This window comes from Hippopotamus amphibius, chromosome 5, assembly GCF_030028045.1.
Source record: "Hippopotamus amphibius kiboko isolate mHipAmp2 chromosome 5, mHipAmp2.hap2, whole genome shotgun sequence".
Lineage (NCBI taxonomy): Eukaryota > Metazoa > Chordata > Mammalia > Artiodactyla > Hippopotamidae > Hippopotamus > Hippopotamus amphibius.
Window position 1 is genome coordinate 31,533,318 of NC_080190.1, and position 22,844 is coordinate 31,556,161.

The 22,844-nt window shown below is 36.6% G+C and overlaps 1 protein-coding gene across 3 annotated transcripts in view; it reads right to left on the minus strand.

The window, feature by feature from the left end:
- R3HCC1L (R3H domain and coiled-coil containing 1 like) overlaps window positions 1–22,334 on the minus strand; it is a 79,651-nt gene extending 57,317 nt beyond the window's left edge. The window contains exons 1-2 of one of the 3 annotated variants that reach the window (XM_057736205.1): window positions 22,233–22,334; window positions 4,178–4,285 (exon numbers count right to left, since the gene is read on the minus strand). The gene's annotated coding sequence lies outside the window, so the exon portion shown is untranslated. Of the gene's footprint in view, window positions 1–4,177; window positions 4,286–21,911; window positions 22,105–22,232 lie in introns of those variants that run through there. The other 2 variants (XM_057736206.1, XM_057736207.1) reach the window with 2 other exon arrangements.
- Between the last annotated feature and the right edge of the window lie 510 nt (window positions 22,335–22,844).

A 22,844-nucleotide genomic window follows, 5' to 3' on the forward strand; every position in this document is an offset into this window, starting at 1 on the left:
TATCTGGAGGTTGGTCTGTGTTTCTGGACTTATTTGAAATTAGTTCCTCTCCTGGGTTGCAATGATATCCTACAGTTGACAATAAAAGAGTTGAAACGAATAAGGCTTTCAGGGATGTGCCTCAAACTTGACATGTGTTAAGTTTGATCTTTTTCTCCCCTAGGATTCACAAACTAAAGCTAATAAACCACTAAGTAAAATTTGAAGGTAGAGGCTACTAGGCTTAATCTGTGCTAAGTGTCTTACATATATTATCTCATTTGACCTCAAGTACATACTAAGAGGTAGCTATTATTATCTCAGTTTTACAGATGAGGAATCTGAAACTAAGTTACTTAACATCACACAGCTTCCAAGTGTTAGTTAGGATTTTGAAGTCCCTGTACTTAAGTACTACAGCAGACTAGAATACACACCTTCTAAAAAATGGGGTAAAACAAAGGATAGCATAGCTTAAGATATAGCTTTAAAACAACAGAAACACCAAAGTGCAATAATAACAAAGAAGAATAATTGTAAAGGAGATGGAGTACATGTTAGAGATACAGTTACAACAACTGTCTATCTCCTTCCTCTCTGTGGCTATAGTAGCATGTGTGAAGGCCAAACGTAGCTGATAAGAAATTGAGACACCAAAAGAAGTAAGCTTCACTTTAAAGCAGGCAAAGAAAACATCAGATAATAAATAAAAGCTTATCTTATATGCAGAATGAAAGTTTACTAATTAGAGTTTCAAGAATAACAAACCTTAGAATACAGTAATATCTTCAGAGAATTGCTCCTTTAAGGATCAGGAAGCCTTTTCAGAGTGCTACAAAAGGCCTTCAAAGTAGAATAATCTACTGAACAAACATAGTTTGGGTACTAAACTGTATTCTAATCTATTTTTACGATACAAAAAGCAAGATAAATGTTAAAGGTTGTCAGGACTTCCCTGGTGGCGTAGTGGTTAAGAATCTGCCTGCCAATGCAGGGGGCATGGGTTCAATCCCTGGAATGGGAAGTATGCCTGGAAACATGCCTCGGAGCAACTAAGCCCGTGCACCACAACTACTGAGCCTGTGCTCTACAGCCCGCGAGCCACAACTACTGAGCCCAAGCGCCACAACTACTGAAGCCCACACGCCTAGAGCCCGTGCTCCACAACAAGAGAAGTCACCACAATGAGAAGCCCATGCACTGCAACAAAGAGTAGCCCCCACTCGCCACAAGTAGAGAAAGCCCGCACACAGCAACAAAGACCCAACGCAGCCAAAACTAAATAAATAAATCTTTAAAAAAAAAATGCTAAAGGTCAGTAAAAGCTAACAATAGGTAATGACATTTTCTTGTAGCCAAAGAAATTATTTATTAAGTGCACATATTGTACTGAGACCTATGCTGGGACAGTGGAAACTGTAAAGCTGGACTGCTGGTAAGAACATGGTTTGACCACATGAATAATGTAACCTCCTCTTTAAGTAGTCTCTACCTAATTGTGAAGATAAGAAATTTAAAAAACAAACAAACAAACAAAGTTGTTTTAAGCTAGCATACAATGGAGAAAAACTGTAAATGATAAAAAGAGAGCTATCACTTAGGGCCTGGAATGGCTGAAGATGTCATAAAGTAGGGGGAACTGGAAGCTGGTATGTAGATTGAGAATCGAAGGGAGATATTCCAAGAGGAAAGAACAGCCTGAACAATTTGAAGATGCAGTAAGTCAAAAAGCTTGATTTTGGAGACAGCTATAGAAACTACTAGAGCCAAAGGTTCAATATAGGAAAATGTGGAATATTCCGCCAGAAAGATTGTTTTCAGCCTGGAGGGCCTTCAACACTAGGTTTAGACATTCAATACCCCAAGCAATGGAGAGTCAAGTCTAGACCCTACTGACAATTCCTGAGAATTGATACTATTACTGTGTCTCTAGGTCTCCATACCTTCTCATACACCATCTGCCCTTTCATTTACCCTGGCATATTTTTTAATAAGTACCATCAGGTAGAGGTGATAAGATAGCACACAATCTTAACATTGACATCTCTCTTATGCTTGCTTAACCCAACAGTATCAATAAGCAAACGGAAACATTTAACCAAAACCCAGAAACAAGATCAACAGGAGGGATGGGCTCCAAAACAACATGCCCCAAGTCTAATCCCATATTCAGTAACAGGCATTACGTCTAGGGGAGCAATCAAATACACTTACTTTGTATAGCCATTCTCACAATCAGAGAAAGAAATGAACCAAAGCTTGCCCCATATTAAATTCCACTTCACAATCCAAGTAATATCCAGAAACTCATGCCTTGATACCTGATGAAGACTCCTATAGTTGGCCAAGTGTTTCTGAAACAAATATCAGGTGATATATGTATATGTGTATAAAATCTAATAAACAAATAAATAACGGGGATATACATTTGTCTGAGATAAAAGCCCAGTCATTTCGGATCTAGGTATGGTAACTGGCCTTACTACCATTGCAACAGTTTCTGGAAAAGATAAGACCCATCCCCATTACCCTGATTTTTATAGTTTCATTTCCTAGCAAGAAGTGGTATTTCTAGTCTCTTCAAAACTTTTCAATCTATCCAATCCCTACCCTCATCAACAGAAAATCTAACCTTACAGTTTTGAAGACAATGAAACAATAACACCTTGAAAGGAAAAGTGAAATACACTATTTCTACTCCACCAAAACCAATTCCAGCTTTTCGTCTCACAGTCGTATCAGCAGAGCTAACAAGAATGGCTACCATCGAACTGACCACAGAACCTGAGTTGCTCTGCTCTTCTCCCCCCCCCCCATCTCCTCTGTAACTTGCACACGACCATCTCACTCTGCTGTCCATCCTCCCCAACTGCTGCCCAACAATTCACAGGCTGTCACAGATTGTCAGCACTGTGTTTGGGGACTTGAGAAGTACCCCTGTGGGACAGCGTAGTGTGTTAGTATAGCATTTTCCCAGACACAATGTCACTCTTTATAGCCAGTTGCAAATTAGTTTCTTCTTAAAAAAAATAATACTCCTAATAAGACAGGTACAAGGAGATTTTAAATAACCAAGATTAAAATTCGCTTGGTTTACTCTGAGATCTGGGCTGTTTCAGAGTCATGCACAATAAATCCCACGCCTCCACTCCCACAAGCCACGCGCATAATCTAGGAACACCTGAAGTCAGCTTTCTGATGCTAACAGAAGCAAAGAGGCTACCAAAAAACATATCAAAGAAGAATCTTCCTTCCCCTTTTTTCTGTGCCTATGGCTCCTCATCCCTGAATTTTATTTGACAATACTTTGTTTTAAGCTCAGCTCTCAATATCAACATTTACTTCTCACTATGTTTTGCTGTGCAAAACCATTTAAAAGGAAATTCTGCAAATCACCAGTATCATTTCATTATCGTTTCCATCCAATTCTTTGCCATGTGCTTCAGCAGCACACAAGTACAATTATTTTCCGACAGTTGCTGTGACTGACCCTCTGAAAAAGCCTTCATCCTATATATCAGCTTCCTGGTTGCCACTGGCTACACATGAGAGTCAGAAGCTGGAACAGACTGAAAAGATCATCAGAGGATGCGGGAAGAAAAACCTCTCACAAAACAGCAGGTCATATCAACTTAAATCTTCTTAGAAAAAAGAATTAATTAAAAACAAACACAGTAACATTTTTAAAATTAAAATCAGTTTCACTAGTTATCTAATTAGTTTTCATTTCTAAGTTCTTTGATAGCATTATTCATTCTGCTTTATTATGCTTTACTGAGGATTTAATTGACCATCTAGTCTTCCTAAATCAGTTCATCAAATCCCTACAGTAACAATGCAATTCTGCTGCTCCCTATCTGAACTCAGGGAAGCTAGAGCTGGACAGGAAAGATATTAATTCTCAGTTCTTACAGCAGAAAGAGACTGAAAAGAGCAAAGCTAGTAATCCAACTCTGAGAACTAATTCCAATATTTAACCAGCCCCTGTTCTCTCTATATTAAAACCAAATTTTAAGAAAGACAATTAATAGAAGCAAGAAAATTTTCAAAAGACCCTAAAAGTCTTTCAGGATATTGCCACTTTCACAACTGTTTTATATGAGAGTTACAAAATTAAATGACAGTAAAAAAATATATATATAAACAAATAGAATAAACAATATTTCTAAAATATACATAAGTATAGTCAATGACTTACCAAATAAGTGACATTTATTTTTTGAATCATAAAACTCTGGAATGTGCAGATAGACTGTCTCTGAGGCAAATGCTATAAAAGTTTCCTTCTGATAGATACCAGCGTCACCTGGAAAATAATAGTCATTGAAGTTATTTTTATAAAAATATGTAGTTATCACTTCTTTGACACCTATCGGTGCATTTGACTTTCATAATCTCACTTCATGACTACTAAGAGCTTAATGCAATGATAAACCACAGAATGTGCAATGAAAACAAACACACACACTTTTAAAAGCTCAACAACAAAACAGAATAAGGAAATGTCATCTCTCATTCTCAGTCCTCTGAGAACTAGTCTGAGGGGGATAAAACATCTACTAACTGCCATCAAAAAAGGAAAAAAAGAGAGAAAGAGATAAGAAACAAAATAATACAAATGATCGAAACAAAAAGATGTTCAACTGCTAGTTGGTACTATAGTTCTAACTTTTAGGATGGCACATGGTAGATGTTCAATAAGAATATGCTGAACAGATGGCTGGCTGGCTGAATAAAAAATAAACCTCATCAGTTAGCAAAGGAAAAATAAATCACATCAGTTAGCAAAGAAATCCAAAACAAATATACCTTTTACCCATCAAACTGGCAAAGATGAAAAAAAGAGCAATAAGGTCCTGTTTTGGTGAGTATAGACTGAATAGGGCTCCACACTGTCAACAGAGGTATGCATTTTATTAATATATAAAACATTTTAACAATATTTCAAAATCTTTCATATATCAAAGGACCTTTGGACCAGGCAATTCTCCTTCAAAGAAGGATTTCTGCAGGATACTTATTCCAAAACTGCTTATAATAAAAAATTATAAAAAAAACTTTAATGTTCATCTATATGGGCCAGGTTAAATTATGCTACATTTATACTATGGAAAACAATACAGATATTAAAAAGAATAATGTAGTTCTACAAATATTGGCCTAAAGATCTACAAACCATATTAATAGGTTTTTAAGAAATGGACAAAACCAACATAAGGCAAACTTTAAAACTTTCCCGCAAGACACAAAAGTAGATTTGAACAAATGGAAAGATACTCCTCATTCTTGGATGGAAAACTCAACATCATAAAGACGTCAGTTCTCCCTAAATTAATTTATAAATTTAACGTAATCCCAATAAAAATCTCAATATGAGCAAACTTTTTTATGGAAACAGAGAGCTAATACTTAAGTTCAACAGAAAAACAAACATGTAAGAATAGCCAATAAAACAATAAAAAATTTTAAAGCTAGCCCTTGATATACTATCAAGCCTCTATAATTAAAACAGTGTGATGATGCAGGAATAGACAGACCGGTGCAAAAGAAGTGACCCAAAAATAAACTCAACTTAGTGTATGATAAAGATGGCACCTCAAGATATTGGCCAAAATTTACTTTTTAAAGAAAATATGTTGAAACAACTAATTAGCATCTAGAAAAAAGATTAACTCATACATTATGTGTTTAAAAATTCCAAATGGATCAGGGATCCACATGTAACAACTAAAACCATATAAGTACTAGAAGAAAACATGTGTGAATTCCTCTTTACCCTGGGTAAAGGGAAAGGTTTTCTAATTATAGCCCAAAATTCAGGTGCAACAAAAGACTGAAAAATGGGACCACATAAACAGGCGCACGCTCGCACGCATGCACACACACACACACACACACACACACACACACAGTAAAAGACAACTGACAAACTGGGAGAAAACGTGTAACATATATCACTTATAAACAGCTAATATACCATATACATGTATTTTTTTTAAATCTTAAAAATTGAGGGAGGAAAAAAAAAATCAAAAACCTGATAGAAAAATGAATTTAAAAATACAATTCACACAAAGATATTAAAATGACCTTTGTATATTCTATGAAAAGATTTTTAACTACTACTAAGTGAATATTAAAACTATATCAAGATACTATCTTTCTAACTATAAATAGGTTGGCAAAAACTTAAAAGTATGCCAACATACTCTGATGATGAGGTTGTGGGAAAACTAACTCTCACACATTGATGGTGGAAATTCAAATTTGTACAACCCCCACAGAAAGGGATTTAATAGTATTTAAGAAAACTATATTTGCTTTTAAACTTTTGACCCAACTATCATATTTTAGGAATTTACCCATACTTCCAACATACAAAAATATATATAAACAAGGTCAGTAACTGCACCAATGTTTATAAATTCAAAATACTGGAAATGGCATAAAAGAATGGTTAACATCTCAATAGAGTATTATGCAACCGCATGAGGGAGGGAGGGTGAGCCTATAAACTGATAGGGAATGGATTTTCCAAAATATACTTAAGTGAAATGTTAAGTTTTTTAACTTAAGCAAAGTACAAAAGAGTATCTACAGTATGCTAAATTTTGTGTAAAAAGTTAAGAAATAAGAAAATAAACATATATCTCCTCATTCCTGGGGGAAAAAACACACAAGAAGGATAATTCAGAGAATGATGAGATTGGCTACCTATGGAGAGTGGGTGGAAACAGGGTGAAAAGTAAGAAGAAATGGGTGATACTGCTTTTGCTTTGAGTACATATTTATTTTTAATACTATTCTGACTTTTGGAACCATTTAATATTTCACATGTTCAAAAATAAATAAGATCAGTTAGGATGGGGAGAAAAAGTTAGAATGTAATAGAAATGAACCGTATTTCACATGACTAACATAGCCACATTATAGGAAGAATGTTGGGGAAAGAAAAGTAATCCAAGTAACTTTTGAACATGGTTTCTTGCTCAGCAATATGCAATAGAAAGATAATGGATATCATATATGAAATTTAACATTTTCTAGTAGCCACATTAAAATAAAAATAGGTAAAATGAATTTTATCAATTTATTTTATCTAATATATCTAAAATATTTCAACATATAACCAACATAACACATTAAATATTAATGAGATTTCACATTTCTTACTTCATACTAAATTTACAAAATCCAGTGTATATTTTATATTAACAACACATCTCAATTTATGTGATTAGTGGCTACTTTATTGGCCAGGGGAGATTTAGACTATATACCCATAGGCTAAAGAAAAAAACTATACACAAATATTGAACTCTACTTACTAGGTGTCTTTTAAGTAGTGATATGAGTTAGCAATTCTTAAACTATTTTCTGGTATTCTAGGATTAGGCCAATAAATAAAAACATGAATAATGGGGGCAGGTTTTGCACCTTTGGAAGAGGGAGTTATAAATACAGAATGAATAAACCCTGTAGTGTTGGACTGAAATCAGAGGTATCAATATAAACTCATTGCTTTCAGTAGACAGATAAAGATGTATATGAGTGCGTGTGGATACACACACATATATCACATATTTCTATTTTCTAGATGCCTACTGAAAAGGGCCTAAAAGCAATGATACTGATACCCAGCAGCTATGCGGACATCTAGAGTCCAAATCCTGGCTTACAAAGCCATTCTCTACTAAAACAAACCAGAGCTCTTTGAGGAAGTAACTTATTCCAGGACTCACTCTGGGAGAGTACAAGATAAGCCAAGAACATCTTGTGGTAAAAAGGGAGGAAGCGCTCCAAGTATGATAAGGGCAAGGCAAAAGGAAACAGGAATCAGCTTGAATGGGGTCCCACTGACCAAATCAGAAATAGCGTCAAAATAAATAATAAAATAAGGTATTATAAATAAGTGCAGAAGACATGATGGAAATAGAAAATCACCAGTTACGAACCACCATGAAAATGATTCATGCAGAAATCACCAATGGATACTAAAGTCAGAGATAAAAGTTCAAGGAATAACATGATATTTATAAAATCTCAAAGTATTTTTCCAAAGATACCTCAAAATTACAAACAAAATGTCAATGTACTTAATCCCACTGAACTGTACACTTAAAAACAGTTAAAATGATAATTTTGTTATGTATATTTTACCACCAAAAAAATTATAAAAGGAAAAATAGTAACTTTGTACTGTGAAAACCTGGCAGATACTACCTTAATGAACTGATTCAAGATCACATAACTAATATTTCAACATCCTGTGCCTCCTGACGTGATGCCCTGAGAAAAATAACATTACTTCTGTGGTACTCCTGCCAGAAATGGATAACCTGAATCCAATCACGAGAAAACAGCAGATAAACCCAAATTATAAGCATTTTACAAAATGACTGGCCTTCCAGAGAAAACTATAATTCAAAGACACATGCACCTCAATGTTCACTGCAGCACTATTTACAATAGCCAGGTCATGGAAGCAACCTAAATGTCCATCAACAGATGAATGGATAAAGAAGATGTGGTACATATATATACAGTGGAATATTACTCAGCCGTAAAAAGGAACAAAATTGGGACATTTGTAGAGACATGGATGGACCTAGAGACTGTCATACAGAGTGAAGTAAGTCAGAAAGAGAAAAATAAATACTGTATAGTAATGCATAGATGCAAAATATAGTAAAATGGTACAGATCAACCGGTTTGCAAGGCAGAAGCAGAGATACAGATGTAGAAAACAAACACATAGACACCAAGTGGGGAAGGTGGGGGGTGGGGGGGTTGGGGTAGGATGAATTGGGGAAAATAAATAAGTATAAAAAAATAACTGGCCTATACTCTTCAAATATGTCAATGTCATGCAAAAACAGAGTGAGGAAACGCTCCAGATTAAAGGAAACTACAGAGACATGACAACTGAATACACTTCATCAGCCAGAATTTTCTTTTGCTATAAAACAGCACATTATTGGGACAATGAGTGAAATTTGAACAAGTCTGTAGACTACATAACAATATTAAATCAATATTAATTTCCTGATTTTGACAACCGTATTGTACTTTCATAAAAGAATGTCCTTGTTTTTAGGAAATGTACTCTGAAGGATTTAGGTATGCAGGGCAATAGGTCTGTACACCTTACTCTCAAACAGTTCAAGAAATAAATATTGAAGGGTGGGAGGAAGAGAGAGAGAGAGGAAATATAGAAAAATGTTTACATTTGGTGTATTTGGGTGAATTTTTTGTACATTCTTTTAACTTTTCTGTAGTGTGAAATAATGTCAGCATAAATTAAACAGAAAAAAGATGTTAGCACAGTACCTGGCACATAAATCAAATACATAAATCAAAACAAAGACAGACATGGGATATGGAAAACAGGATATCCAACACGAAAGAGAAGTGAAGGAATATTGGTGAATGGGAATTTCAGGATGTTAACTGTAAGCTAGAAGTAGAATGCAACCATTCCAGATTAAAGCTTTGTGACAAAGACAGGCAGGTTGAAGGCAGTCATCCCTAGGGTCTCTGTAGTACCATCTTTTCAACACACTACTAGAGGATGTGCTCCACCTAATCAAGAGGGAGAATGAAGAATTGATAAAGAGTTATTACAATATTGGGAATCACACCCAAAAGAGAGAAAAGTCTAAGGATGACAACAAAGGAAAACTATCCCAGGAAAAGAGCTCTGTGGCAGGCCCAAATAGTAGGCTCAGACAGGAGGACAAAGAAAGTCTCCAGAAGAGAAATTTCCAAGAGTTTTTTTAAAAAGGAAAGAAAATTTAAACTGACAGATTACTGTCACTGATTTTGTGGAAAACTGAACTTAGAGGCCACTATTTAAGACACCATAAGCAAATAAAATTTGCACAGACATAATAATGTAAACACAACATTAACTATTTGACTCAACCAAATACTGTAACATAAACTGGGAGGCTAGGGGAGGAGTAGCAGCGGTGATGGCGGTTTAAAAACAGCAAAACTTTCTTTATCACAACAGAAACGCAACATATAATGAATAAATTGGTGAATCAAAAGACTGCATTACACACATATTATTTTAAAATACGGAGATATGTAAATGCCAGAAGGAACAGCTTAAGGAATTGAAAGTGGTTAACTTTAGGGAGAGAACTAGAGCGAGTGAGCAGGAATGACAATAACTATTCACTATATTTTGTTATAAACCCATTTTAAACTGTGTCTATTTTAAACTATATGTCCGTTGACAAAATATAAATAGGAACATATGAACTTCCTATCTTAAATATATTGTTCATCATTCAAAAATATATAAATAAAACATTTTCAATTGAAAGGGACAAAAATCCTAGGAAAAACATTCTCCCTTTTTGTTAGAAGACCTTCATATTTCCAACATTTAAAGAACATAAACATACAAAATATAAAAGCTTTAAAAATTAAAAAAACACTCTAAAGCAAATAATTACCAATTTAGTGGATAGAGAGAATTCAATCACTGTAATACCAGGAAGACTGCAGGTCTGACCTTACTTACAAATTCATTAATGATCAGGAGAGTGCAAATAACACATTTAATTAACTTTGCTCATTTATCTATTTGGGGAAGTACAATTAACAGCAGTGGGAGAGTGGTAGTATAAAAGGACAGAGACAGATTAAAAATAATGGCCCAAAACAACCAAACTGGAGAGTGGATAGAAGGCTAGGTAAAATTAGAAGCTTAAAACAACTAAAGAAAGATATCAGAGGCTTAATTATCATCAATTTTACCAGCATGCTGTTGCCATATGAAGTAATTTTAGCAAACACTAATGTTACATAAGAAGATATATATCATATTACATATTACATAATTATACATACTCATAATCCTTCCCTCATAAGAGACTGATAATCCTAATTAAGTAAAGATTCATGACAGGATTACACCCTAAAAACAAAGTACTGTTGATGCAATTTGACAAGAGTAGTTTCATACTCACAGTCTTGCCAATTACAGAAACTCTATCAAGGATTACCAATGATGAATTAAACTGTCCTAAAGACAATTAACTCTATCTACCCTATATCCTTCATCTAGCTACCCTCGGATTATCCTTACTGGTCCTGCTTTTTCTTCCCAGGCACTGACCATTCAAAATCTGTAAACAGAGGGAGATGTGTTCTTATTCTCTTCCTCCTTTCTGCTGATTCGAATGTGGATGAAAAGGCTGGAACTCCAATAGCCATCTTAGACCATCAAGTGACTTTGGAAAAGAACAGAATCCATGCACAGTGGAGCAACAATATGACACCATAATAACCCACAACAGTCCTAGACTACTTCTGGAATTACTGATATCAAAAGAGAGAAATGAAATCTATCATGCTTAAGTCTCTGTTATTTGGTTGCAACCAAATCTAATCCTAATTAATATAACCTTTAATGTACACTCCTTGTTTTCTTTCTTTCTCTAAACAATCTTCCCCTGCTCTTTTGCTGGCTCCTTTTCTGCCCCTCACTCCCTTGCCATGAATATTCCCCAATATTCCATCCCTGGTCTTTTCTGCTCTTCTCCTACTAAGTTCTGGGTCAAACATTCTAAAAAAACCTCATCTCTGTATGTCTGATCATTTATTTGAGCTCTAATTTTATCTCCAGCTGTCTATCACTCCATTTGTACATGACATAGTTAAACAGGAACACAAGTGATTTTTAAAACAAAAAAACAGACAAAGTGGTGGTGGGCAGCAACACTGGTAGCTGTCGTGATGGTAATAGAGAGCTAATATTTACTGAGTTCTTATTATTTGCCAGGCATTGTTCTAAGAGCTAATCCTCACAATAATCCTATGAGATAGGGAATATTATCACCATCCTCATTTTAAAAATGAGGAAAAGAGATCATTCAAATCTAGGCTTCCAGAACGCACCCTCTTAACCAGCGTGCACTAGCACCTTTTCTAAGGATGCTATCACAGCTTAAGACTTTTTAAGGTTGTCCTCGGCAATGATGATAGTTATTTAAATATCCACCATGGTAATAACTTTCATGCCTCTGCAGATTAACTTTCAGGAGTTTCTAAGTATCAATTAGAAATAAATATAGTAAATAAGATGAGTGATCAAGCAAGATAATACCCTTGGGCACAAAAGATATGACCATAAAGTAATGACACTGGTGTTCTTGTATGACTCTATTCGTTCTGAAAGCAGTTCCAAATGACAAATTTCAAAGAATATTTATTTGTTAGAATAAATGCATGGTCTTAAAAATGGATTATTTTAAAAGGGACAGCATTCATTTATATTATTAAGTTCTTTACTTTTAAAGCACCAAGATTTTTCAACTACTACTCATTATCTAATCCCTAAAACTTGTATTAGCAGCTGAACTCATTGTCTTTCTCCCTAGACCTGAGATCCCTTCTCTACGTCTCTATCAAGACACTACAACATACTTGATTTGTCAGGCTCAAAACTTTGAGGTATTCCAACTCTTTCAGCTTTTCTAACCCCACATTTATTGCTCTTCCTCCACAAGAGCTATCATGTTTTCTATTTCCACATTATTCCATAATTGTCCTACTGAAACACCCTAACGCCACTCCCTACTTGAGGTTATCCCACAAAGCAGCCAGGACAACCTTTCTCAAATACTGTTTTCATCATATGACCTTCAACCAAAATACCATCATCTATAGGATCACATCTAAGTTTTTCAGCCAAACCCTCAACGCTTTCCATTAATTCTTCATTACCACCATACACAGGAAAAACTAACAGATCACATCTCTTTACTATTTGTCAACATCAGTAAAAGCGCACCTTTCATTTGTGCAATATTGTTAAAATATCCTTTTTGTCGCATTCAGTTCACATATTGTACTTTTTTGCTTCTAACTTCTCTTCACTCTCTCTATGTGGAATTTTCTTCTGTCTTCTCAAGTAAATTTGTCATTCTATCACTTCCTTCAAGACCCTCCTTTTCCATGAAACCCTAATTACCTCAAATAGATACTGCAATATTTTGCATTCCTCAACATACAGTTCACCTAGTAGCAGAACGGGAAGAATTGCAAAGGTTGACCAGACTATGTAACAAAATAGAGAGCCGAGAAGTAAATCCACACTGACATGATCAATTAATCTACAACACTGGAAGCAAGAATACACAATGGGGAAAATATAGTCTCTTTAATAAATGGTGTTGGGAAAACCACACACCCATGTGCAAAAGAATATAACTAGACCACTTTCTTACACCAAATACAAATAAACTCAAAATGAATTAAAGACAAATGTAAGACTTGCAACCATAAAACTGCTAGAAGAAAACAAAGGCAGCACGCTCTTTGACATCAGTCTTAGCAATATTTTTTTTGGATCTGTTTCCTTTGGGCAAGGGCGACAAAACTAAAAATAAACAAATGGGACTACATCAAACTCAAAAGCTTTTGCAAAGCAAAGGAAACCATCAACAAAATGAAAAGGCAACCTACTGAATAGGAAAAGATATTTGCAAATGATATGTTTGATAAGGAGTTAATTCTAAACTACATAAAGAACTCATACAAGTCAATATCAAAAATTTTAAAATGGGCAGAGGACCTAAATTGACATTTTTCCAAAGACATGCAGTTGGCCAACAGGCACATAAAAAGATGTCCAACATCACTAATCATCAGGGAAATGCAAATCAAAACCACAATGAGATATCACCTCACACCTATCAGAATGGCTATAATCAAAAAGACAAGAAATAACAAGAGTTGCGAGGATGTGGAGAGAAAGGAAACTTCATGTACTGTTGGTGGGAAAGTAAATTGGTACAACCACTATGGAGGTTCCTCAAAAAATTAAAAATAGAACTACCATATGATACAGTAATTCCGCTTATGGGTATTTATCCAAAGAAAACAAAAATACTAATTCAAAAAGGTATATGCACTCCAATGTTCACTGCAACCTTATTTACAATAGCCAGGTCATGGAAACAACCTAAATGTCCACCAACAGATGAATGCATAAAGAAGATGTGGCACATATATACAATTAAATATTATTCAGCCATTAGAAAAAGAACGAAATCTTGCCATCTGTGACAACACAGATGGACCTAAAGGATGTTATGCTAAGTGAAATAGGTCAAACTGAGAAAGACAAATACTGTATGATTTCACTTATATGGGGAATCTAAAAAACAAAATGAATGAACAAACACAACAAACAGAAATATATAGAGAACAAACTGGTGGTTGCCAAAGGGAAGAGGGGTAGGAGGTGATGGGTAAAATAGGTGAAGGAGATTAAGATACAAAATTCTAATTATAAAAGAAATAAGTCACAGGGATGTAATATACAGCACAGGAAACAGAGTCAATAATACTACAGTAACTTTGTATGGTAACAGATGGTAACTAGGCTTATTGTCGTGATCATTTTGTAACATATAAAAATGTCATGTCACTATTGTTGTACACCTGAAACTAACATAATATTGTTAGTCAATTATACTTCAATTAAAAGAAATTTGACCAAACAAGGACTTTTTTTGTATATGAGTGATTTTCCAAGGAGTGGGTTAGCTTTCATCAGATTGTTGTGTCAAATACCTTGAAAAGTTCATCTGACAGCTGATACAATGGAAGCCCAGAGCTATCCTATAACTTGCCCTAGTTTTCAGTGAGGCAATGGCAATGCCAGAATTTGAACCTGTCGCCTAGGTTCCCACTCAAAATGAATACAATTTAAAAGGTAACTGCCCAGTAATATAATTCATGCTCACTCCAGAAAGAAACCTAGAGACTATCAATAAACATGTTATGCCTTTTAAAAAGCAGAATACAAAATTTATATATTGATACAACATCAAGAGATTCCAACGTGTGTGTGTTACATTAATATACATACACAGAAAATAGAGTGGAAGGAAATAAACCTAAATGTTAAAAATTACTTCCAGGTGGTGAAAATATGGCTATATTTTCCAAATCCTAGATAATGAGCACAAATTGAACTTATGTTAATAGTATAAGAAAATACTTTAAAAATTAAAACTATCTGACATTATGGAGTCAAAGATAAATTCCTCAACCTTGAACTCGTGTCAGAGGCAAAGAAAAGTTTCAGACTAATCAAGGAAAAACAAGAAGCACAGTACAAAAAACAAAAACAAAAAAACACACTATGGTAAAAAAGTAAAGAATAGCAGTGTCACATTAACAACATTGGTGGCAAAAACCAAGATCTACATGGCTCCCTGGGCTCATCAACTCCAGTACTTACTAAATCACTGGCTCTTACACCAGAACCTGGAAATTCTGAAAGTACTGAAAGATGATCACGCTGAGTTTGAAAGAGTTATCTGGCATGGAAGCAGAGAACTACCAATCATAAAAACAGATCAAGACTACTACTTTTCTTTCTGGTTCTTCTCCTAAAATAAAAATGTGAAATGAAAGCACAAAAGTTCTGGGACAATTCATATGATAAAAAAAGTTTAGAACCACTAAAAAAGGTTAATAAACCTATCTTTTCCTAGCACTAGGTTTTTAATTCCAGTCCAAAAATCCCCTATCCAAAATTCCTGGGGTCAGAAAGGCTTCAGAATTCAGAAAAATTTTTCAGATTTTTAGAAAGGTTAATATGGTACATATTCTATAAGTTACAAAATAGTCTAACCAGAGTCTGGGGCAACACTCTGTAATTAAACAAGTTGAAATTTTTGTGGGAAAAAGTATAAATCACTATACTACATATGATAAAGACTACAAATAGCCTTACATCAGTGCAGATTGGCTTTTGGGGCCTAATGAGATTGCCACAAACTTCCTAAAAACTTGACATCTTCACAACAGTTTGAATTTAGGAACCATGGAAAAGAAATCATGGACTTCTAATTGATTATATCTGAAAGGTGAGATTATAGGTTTATTTTCTTTCCTGATTTTCCAAATTTTCTACAGTATCATATTATTTACATATACAGTAATAGATTATTTACAAAATATGACTCTGTTGAATTTTAAATGGGGATGGAACAAAGCCCAAGTATAGAAACTCACCAACTTGCAAACTGGGTTAAAAAAAGAAATAAGATTTTGTTCAGAGTCTAAAAGTCAAGAAAATAAAATAGCGTTAAGTTTGTCTTTACAAGTTTAGTATAAGTTTTTAAACTAAATAAAAACACCGTTAGCATTACTAATATTCAATAGGATACTTATTCACTAACATTCAAAAAGTGATACTGTTTTATTAACTCATTTTTTAACTTACTATTTCCTGGTCAAGCAACTGCTTGTGACCAGCTGTCCTTCCCAAAGATGGCACCTATTACCCACTTCCATTACCCCCAATGTTTTTCTTACAAGGTGACTCTGATACGCCTCCTGTGAAAAGTGGGTTCAGTGTAACCACTGCTCTCTCCTTGAATATGGCAAGCTTGTGTCACTAAGTGACTTCCAAGTCCAGGTCACAAAAGGCAACAGAGCTTCTACTTGGTTCTCTTGGGATGCTTGCTCTTAGAAAACAGCCACCATCATGCTGTGAAGAAGCCCAATTAGTCTATGTGGAGAGACCATACGTGGGTGTTCTAGGGGACAGCCAACTTCAATCATAAGGCACATGCGTGAAGAAGCCTCCAGATTCTAGTTTCCAGCCACAAAATCACCACCAGCTTTCAAGCCTTTCTAGTTAAGGCTCAAGCCACTTCCACAATGCCCTGTCTGAATTCTGGCAGAATCCATAGCATAATAAAATGCTATTTTACTTCACTAATTTTCAGAGTGGCTTGCTACATGACAGAAGCTAACTGGAAAAAGCACCCCTGAGTTCTATAACTTTATATTAAGCACACACACAGCCTAAAACCAAGCTTTTCTCAACTTTAAGAAAGATCCAGTCTACCAGTGAGAAACTGGATAGACCTACTTAAATACGAAAGTTTCTACTTAGAGAACTTAACAATTAATCTCAAATATATTCTGAGTACTCACTATACGTAAGACACTTTGTTAGTCTAAAACACAAAGATGAATAACAGATAGTCTAGTTATTAATCTAACCTAGGGAGGGAGGAAATAAAAATAGGTATACAAATACTATAGTTTATGGAAGTACCTAAGTGCCAAAATAGGCATATAAAGTTAACTCCACCACAAATAGTTAATTTAAAAAATGATTTTGGACTTATAAACAGCTTTTTGGTTCTGTTAGGAAAGAAGAAGAGCTTTAATAAATACCAAAACAAACAACAACAAAAAAAAGACTGGAAGAAAACATAAAAAATGCAGGCCTCATTATGTGTTGCTTAGATTGTGAGATTATGAGTTTTGTTGTTATTCCTTAAATTTTTCTGTATTCCCCAAGTTTCCTACAGTAAGCACGTATTAGATTTTTTAAGAAAAAATATTTCTAAAAAAGAAAATAATCATTTTATTTAATTTTTTAAAATGTGTTTAAACTATACTATGAAGGGGTCAGGTAAGTAGGTAACAGGCCAGTAACAAAGGTTGGCTTGGTGTTTATATGTTGAATATGCAAAATATAGGGTGTAAGGGAAAATTTTAGTGTAATAAAAACTGCATAAACATGTTACTTGATTTACTACTAATATCTGCATTTCTTCCCTTTCCTGGCTAATTACAAATGTCTACAAGATCTCTCCAAATTACAGACAAAAGCTAACTCAATAAGCTCCCAACTCTTGGTCATGGCCCTCCCCTTTGTTCCTTCTCACAGTCTCTCCTCCAGCTCCCTTCCTGCATCCACCTGTTATTTCTAAGTCAGCCCTTCTCTCTACATCTCTGATTACCCTTCTTTCTAACTCGAACTGCCTCGGTCTAACTGTCCCTCTCAGTGTTTCCAATGTCCCCTCTCTGTCTCTGACCCTCACTCTCTGCCTTTGCTGTGTGTACTCCTCTTTCTGTCTCTCCTCAAGTTACCCACCCCAGTGTGTGTTCTCCCCCTCAGACTCTGCCTTTCTATAAGTCTCTCCGCTACAGTTACCCATTTCCAAGACATTCTTGTTAACTTTTCCCTCTAATCTTTATAAAGCAGGCTTGGTATTATTAACCTTATTTTACAGATGACAAGAAAAAACAAACAGGACTACTGGTATAAATTTGAGAGGTGAAGATTCAAATCCATGTGATTCCCTTCTTTCTTTAATACTCTTCTGGTATTCCATGGCAAAGAACTTGAAACAGCCCAGATGCAAGCCAGTATCAACACTACACATATTTTTTCCTAAGAGGCAAATCTCATATTAAGGAGCACCACACACCATTTGCCCACTGTCTCTGCACCAAGTTAAACAGTAACAAACTGTCAGCCACTTGCCCATTCCAGAAATCCGTATCTTCATGTACACAGGTTAACCCATGTTATTTGAGAACCTCGGAATACTAGACACCAGAACTTGCTGTTTCCAACAGTGCTTCTCTGTCTCTGTTTTTATCCCTAGTCCAAAACCAGCCATGTTTGACATTAAAAAAAAAAAAAAAAAGGGACAATAGATAGTAATGAAACTGAAGAGCAAATCTGAAGAATGAAAAACTAGACAGAAGGCTAGTATGAGACTGTGAAAAATGCACACTACAGACTGGGAGCAACTGGTCCATGTTTTATTGAGAGGAGAAGATCCTCTCAAATGCAGGCTTACCGCTGCAAAGCAATACCCTATAACTTCTATCTAAACCTCTGGAATTTCTTTGTAATTCAGTAAGCTCTTTCGAGTTACCCGGGCTTCATCCATCTTACTGGGCTCATTAACAGAGAACTCTAAATGTTTTCCCCACTAGCTAAGAGCACATTTTCTGGTGGGTCGCATAGCAGAAGTAAGGCTCTCTTTCAAAACACGAACAGCCTAGTTTCATTTCTTCTCACTTCTCCTGTGGGCGGGAAGTCTGCAACCAATACAATTCAACAACTAAAAGAAAAGTCTAAATTAGAGTTCAGGTCAAAGATCATCCTGCAAGTCACAAGGTTTATACACAGGGTGAAGGCTAGTCTTGTGTTATAGGTTTATAATTAAAAATCTATACTTTTATCTATACTTTATTTATACTTTTACTTCTGGCACTAGTTCATTTACTTCTATTACATCTAATGAGTGCACAAGTGTCAAATCAACAATATACCAGTCATTCATTCTGGTGAGATGTTTTGTGAACAGCGAGCCTATGGAGCTAATGAGGACAGAGTCACAGGTTCAAACATATTAGCCAATTAGTTTTGCTGTTTTTCAGGGTTCAATGGTCACAATCAAAAACGTAACCTGGGCTAACAAAAAAATACAGTGATCACGTGAAGCATTATAGGAATGAATATATATGTCTCACCAAAATTCATGACTATAAGAAAAATACATAATAATAAAAATTAAATACAGTAATAATAATAATATCATCAATCTTTCACTAAGCCTGAAAATGGGTCTACCTTCCAAAAACTTCTTTTAGGTAAAAAACAGTCAAGAACAAAAATGTTTAAAACATAAAGGGAAAAATAACATATTATAGCACACAAAGTAGATTTTAATGGAAATGACTCTCTATTGTCATAGTTTATACACAAGTCTGTAGTAAAAAAAAAAGTTATCTTGCTGATTCTTAACTATAGGTCAGGATAAAACTGGCAAAGCAGAGCCAGGGGAAACCACATCAAAAAAGAGAGTAAAGGAAACATTTCCTAAACATTTGCATCTGCAGTCATCTAGTCAACACAGCATCTAAAGGAATGAAAAGTAAACATCTGAATTCTTAACTCTTAAGACTTTGACCAACAAATCAGTTTTCTCTATTAGGCGTTCCTCCTTGGTTTCTCTAAACTCTCACTCCTTGCAGATACACACACACCAGTGCCACCATCAGCATCTGTCACTAAGAGTTTCCACTTTCAAAAAACGAGGGTCACCAATCTTCTGTACCCTACCCACTAGATTGAATTTTTACAGTCAAATGCTCTGGCTTAAAAAAAAAAAAAAAGGCGGGGAGGGGAGGGAACCAACAAAAATGCTCTATAAAACTCTGTCCTAGTCAACAGTCAATAGCTAAGTCATAAACATAGATAATTGTTCTGCTACAAGCTACAATGTGCAGACAGAAAACTGCATTCTTACTATGGGTTATAAATGAAGCACCAGTCCAACAGCACACTCCAACAACAAGAGCATTTTGAAAACCTCTAAAAGTAAAAAACAGCCTAATATAATCTTTATATAAAATGCAATTGCTTCAAAACAAACCTGTGGTCTGAGAACTTATTTACAGCTTTTTTTTTTTTAAGTTTATGGGTTAAGGATAACTATCCTCATTTTACAAACAACAACAACAACAAAGAAATAGAATCTCAAGAAAATACCTAACATCATCATCATTTTCACCATCATCATAGTCATCAATTACAACAGTAACCAAATAATGAGCACACACTCACTCCAGCACGATTTTATATTCAGGTCTCTCTTAATTCTTATAGACACCTGGTGAGGTAAATGCTATCATCTCCATTTTAGAATAGTAGACAGGCTGAGAGACGTGAAAAAAATTGCCAAAAGTCATAAACTAGAAGTCACAGCACCAGAATTTGAACTCGAATTTGTTCAACTTTGTACATTCAACTAAATCACTGTACATCCTTTTAGTTTTTAGAATCACATGCAAGTACTTTTCAACCAATGATTTCAGAATAAATACAAGATTACCTAATCACTATACCTCCAACCCCACAAAAAGTTGATTGTAAAATCCTCTCTCTACAAGGGGAAAAATAAGACAAAAAGCCACCTGCTTGGAGTCTCAGAGCTGAACTGCCAGAATAAAAACAAGACTGGACTACTGGCTGTTTATAGTCTGAATTCTAACTATAAAGTAACACAGACTCCTAACACATATACCTAGGATACGTGAAAAGAACCCCAACATTTCTTATTTCAGCGAGTACACACACAGGTGAGAGGTACTGTGTTAGAATCAGAGCCAGGTTTAGCACAAGTAGTATCTGAAAAGGGGGCAAAAGACACCAGACCAGCTGGAGACAGCCATTAGCTTAGCACCACCTCTGAGGAACATTAAGTGCTTTCTGGGATACTTGTACCTGTGTAGCACTTTAGAAAGGACGGCTACAACAAAGCAAGAGGGGAGCAAGACTGTGTGCGCGCGCATGTGCACGCACGTGCTGGTGGGCGTGTCCAAATTCTGGTGGACCTTAAAATCTAAAAGTTTAAAATTGACTTCACAAGTGATAGGGCCCTAATGTTACCTCTTCACCCGCAACACAGCATAAGAACATCTGTATGGCTCACCTTCGTTTCCAAAGACACTTTCCCCCTATTTATTAACTCATTTAATCTTCATAACGATTAAGATCATGTTTATAGCCAAGTTCATAAAGACACGAACATGGTTTTAAAATTCAACTGACCTGAGCTGGAGGCGGAAAGATAGTGAGGTTGATGTATTTGAAACATGCTTTCTCACACATGTCACTTATGCTGAACCCCACAACACTGGAAGGCAGGCAGGCAAGCCAAAAAGATGATTACCCCATTTTTCACACTGGGAAACCAAGGCTACGGTAAATGTGCTACAAAAGATCACAGTTTCAGCAGGTGTCAGACCCGAAACTCCTCCAAGACATCAGATTCCAAATCTCGTGCTTCCCTACTCAACTCTGAGTGAAGGTTTTATCGATCAAGAAAACTTTAAAAATCGGACTTGGGAGTTTTCCGAGGGCGGCCCAAGAAAATCAGGAAGTACACCCTCTCTAAAAGACTGCTCACTCCCAGCCCCTAGCCCGGGGCTCCCTGGCAGTGCAGCGGACTCGCTCCAGAGGCTCGGGACGCGCGCCCCGAAATCGCCCGCAGCCCCGGGGTCGTCTCGGGCGGCCTCCGCAGTCCACAACCCCGTACCCCTGGGGAGAAAAAGGGTGCCACGTCCCCGCTCAGTACCTGTTGAAACCAGGAAAGGAACGGCCCCTCCGCAGAGAGTATCTGGGGAGAGGGCCCAAAGTGAGCACGCAGCCCAGGGAATGAAAAATGGCCTTGAGAGGGTCCCCCGCAAGCCAGGGTCCGCAGGGGTCGAAGGGCGGGAGCTTCCCAGTAACCTCCGTCCCAGGCGGGGGCCGGCCCCAAGCGTCACGTGAGGAGAAAAATACCGGTAACACACAAACGGGAAACAAAGCTTGTCCCACGTGTGGGGAGAGAAGTGGAAGCTACGAGCCCCAGCCTGGGATGTGCAGGGAGGGACAGGGACTCAGGGCGGCTCGTTACCCAGGGCGCAGTCTCTCTCCTCATCCGCCGCCTCCTGGAAGCTCTAGCTCTTCCGCTCGCGCCGCTGAGGCGCTCGTCAGGCCTCTGCTCCGCCCCCCTCCCCCCAAGCCGCGGGGCCTTCTGGGTGCTGTAGTTTCCGCGAGGGAGGACAGCGCGGGCCGCCTCCCGGTCACGTGGGGGGGGGGCAGGCAAAATGGCGTGGGCGGGGAGATGTTTGCGTTCCTGTCTGCTCAACCCTCCCTCTCCCTCTCAGCGGTAAATGGGCTCAAATTTCCTCACATCCGGCCCAATCATATCATCCCTCCTCTGCTTGTCACAGCCAAGTTTCTTGAAAAAGGTAGTCGCTGTCTCCACTTCCTCCTTCGTCCTCTGCCCGGCAGCTTCTGCCCCCAGAGAACGTGCCCTTGTTGCCTTCACTTGGGGAGATATTTTCAGGTCATCTCACTTAAGCTGTAGGCACCATTTGACGCTGTTGGACATTATCACTTATTTTCTGCCACTATTCAGGTTTTTCTTCTTCCTCTCCGGTAATTCTTCTCAGTTTCCTCAAGAATTCTTTTTCTTGTAAAGCAATTGTACTCCAGTAAAAAAAAAAAATTTTTAATTAAAAAA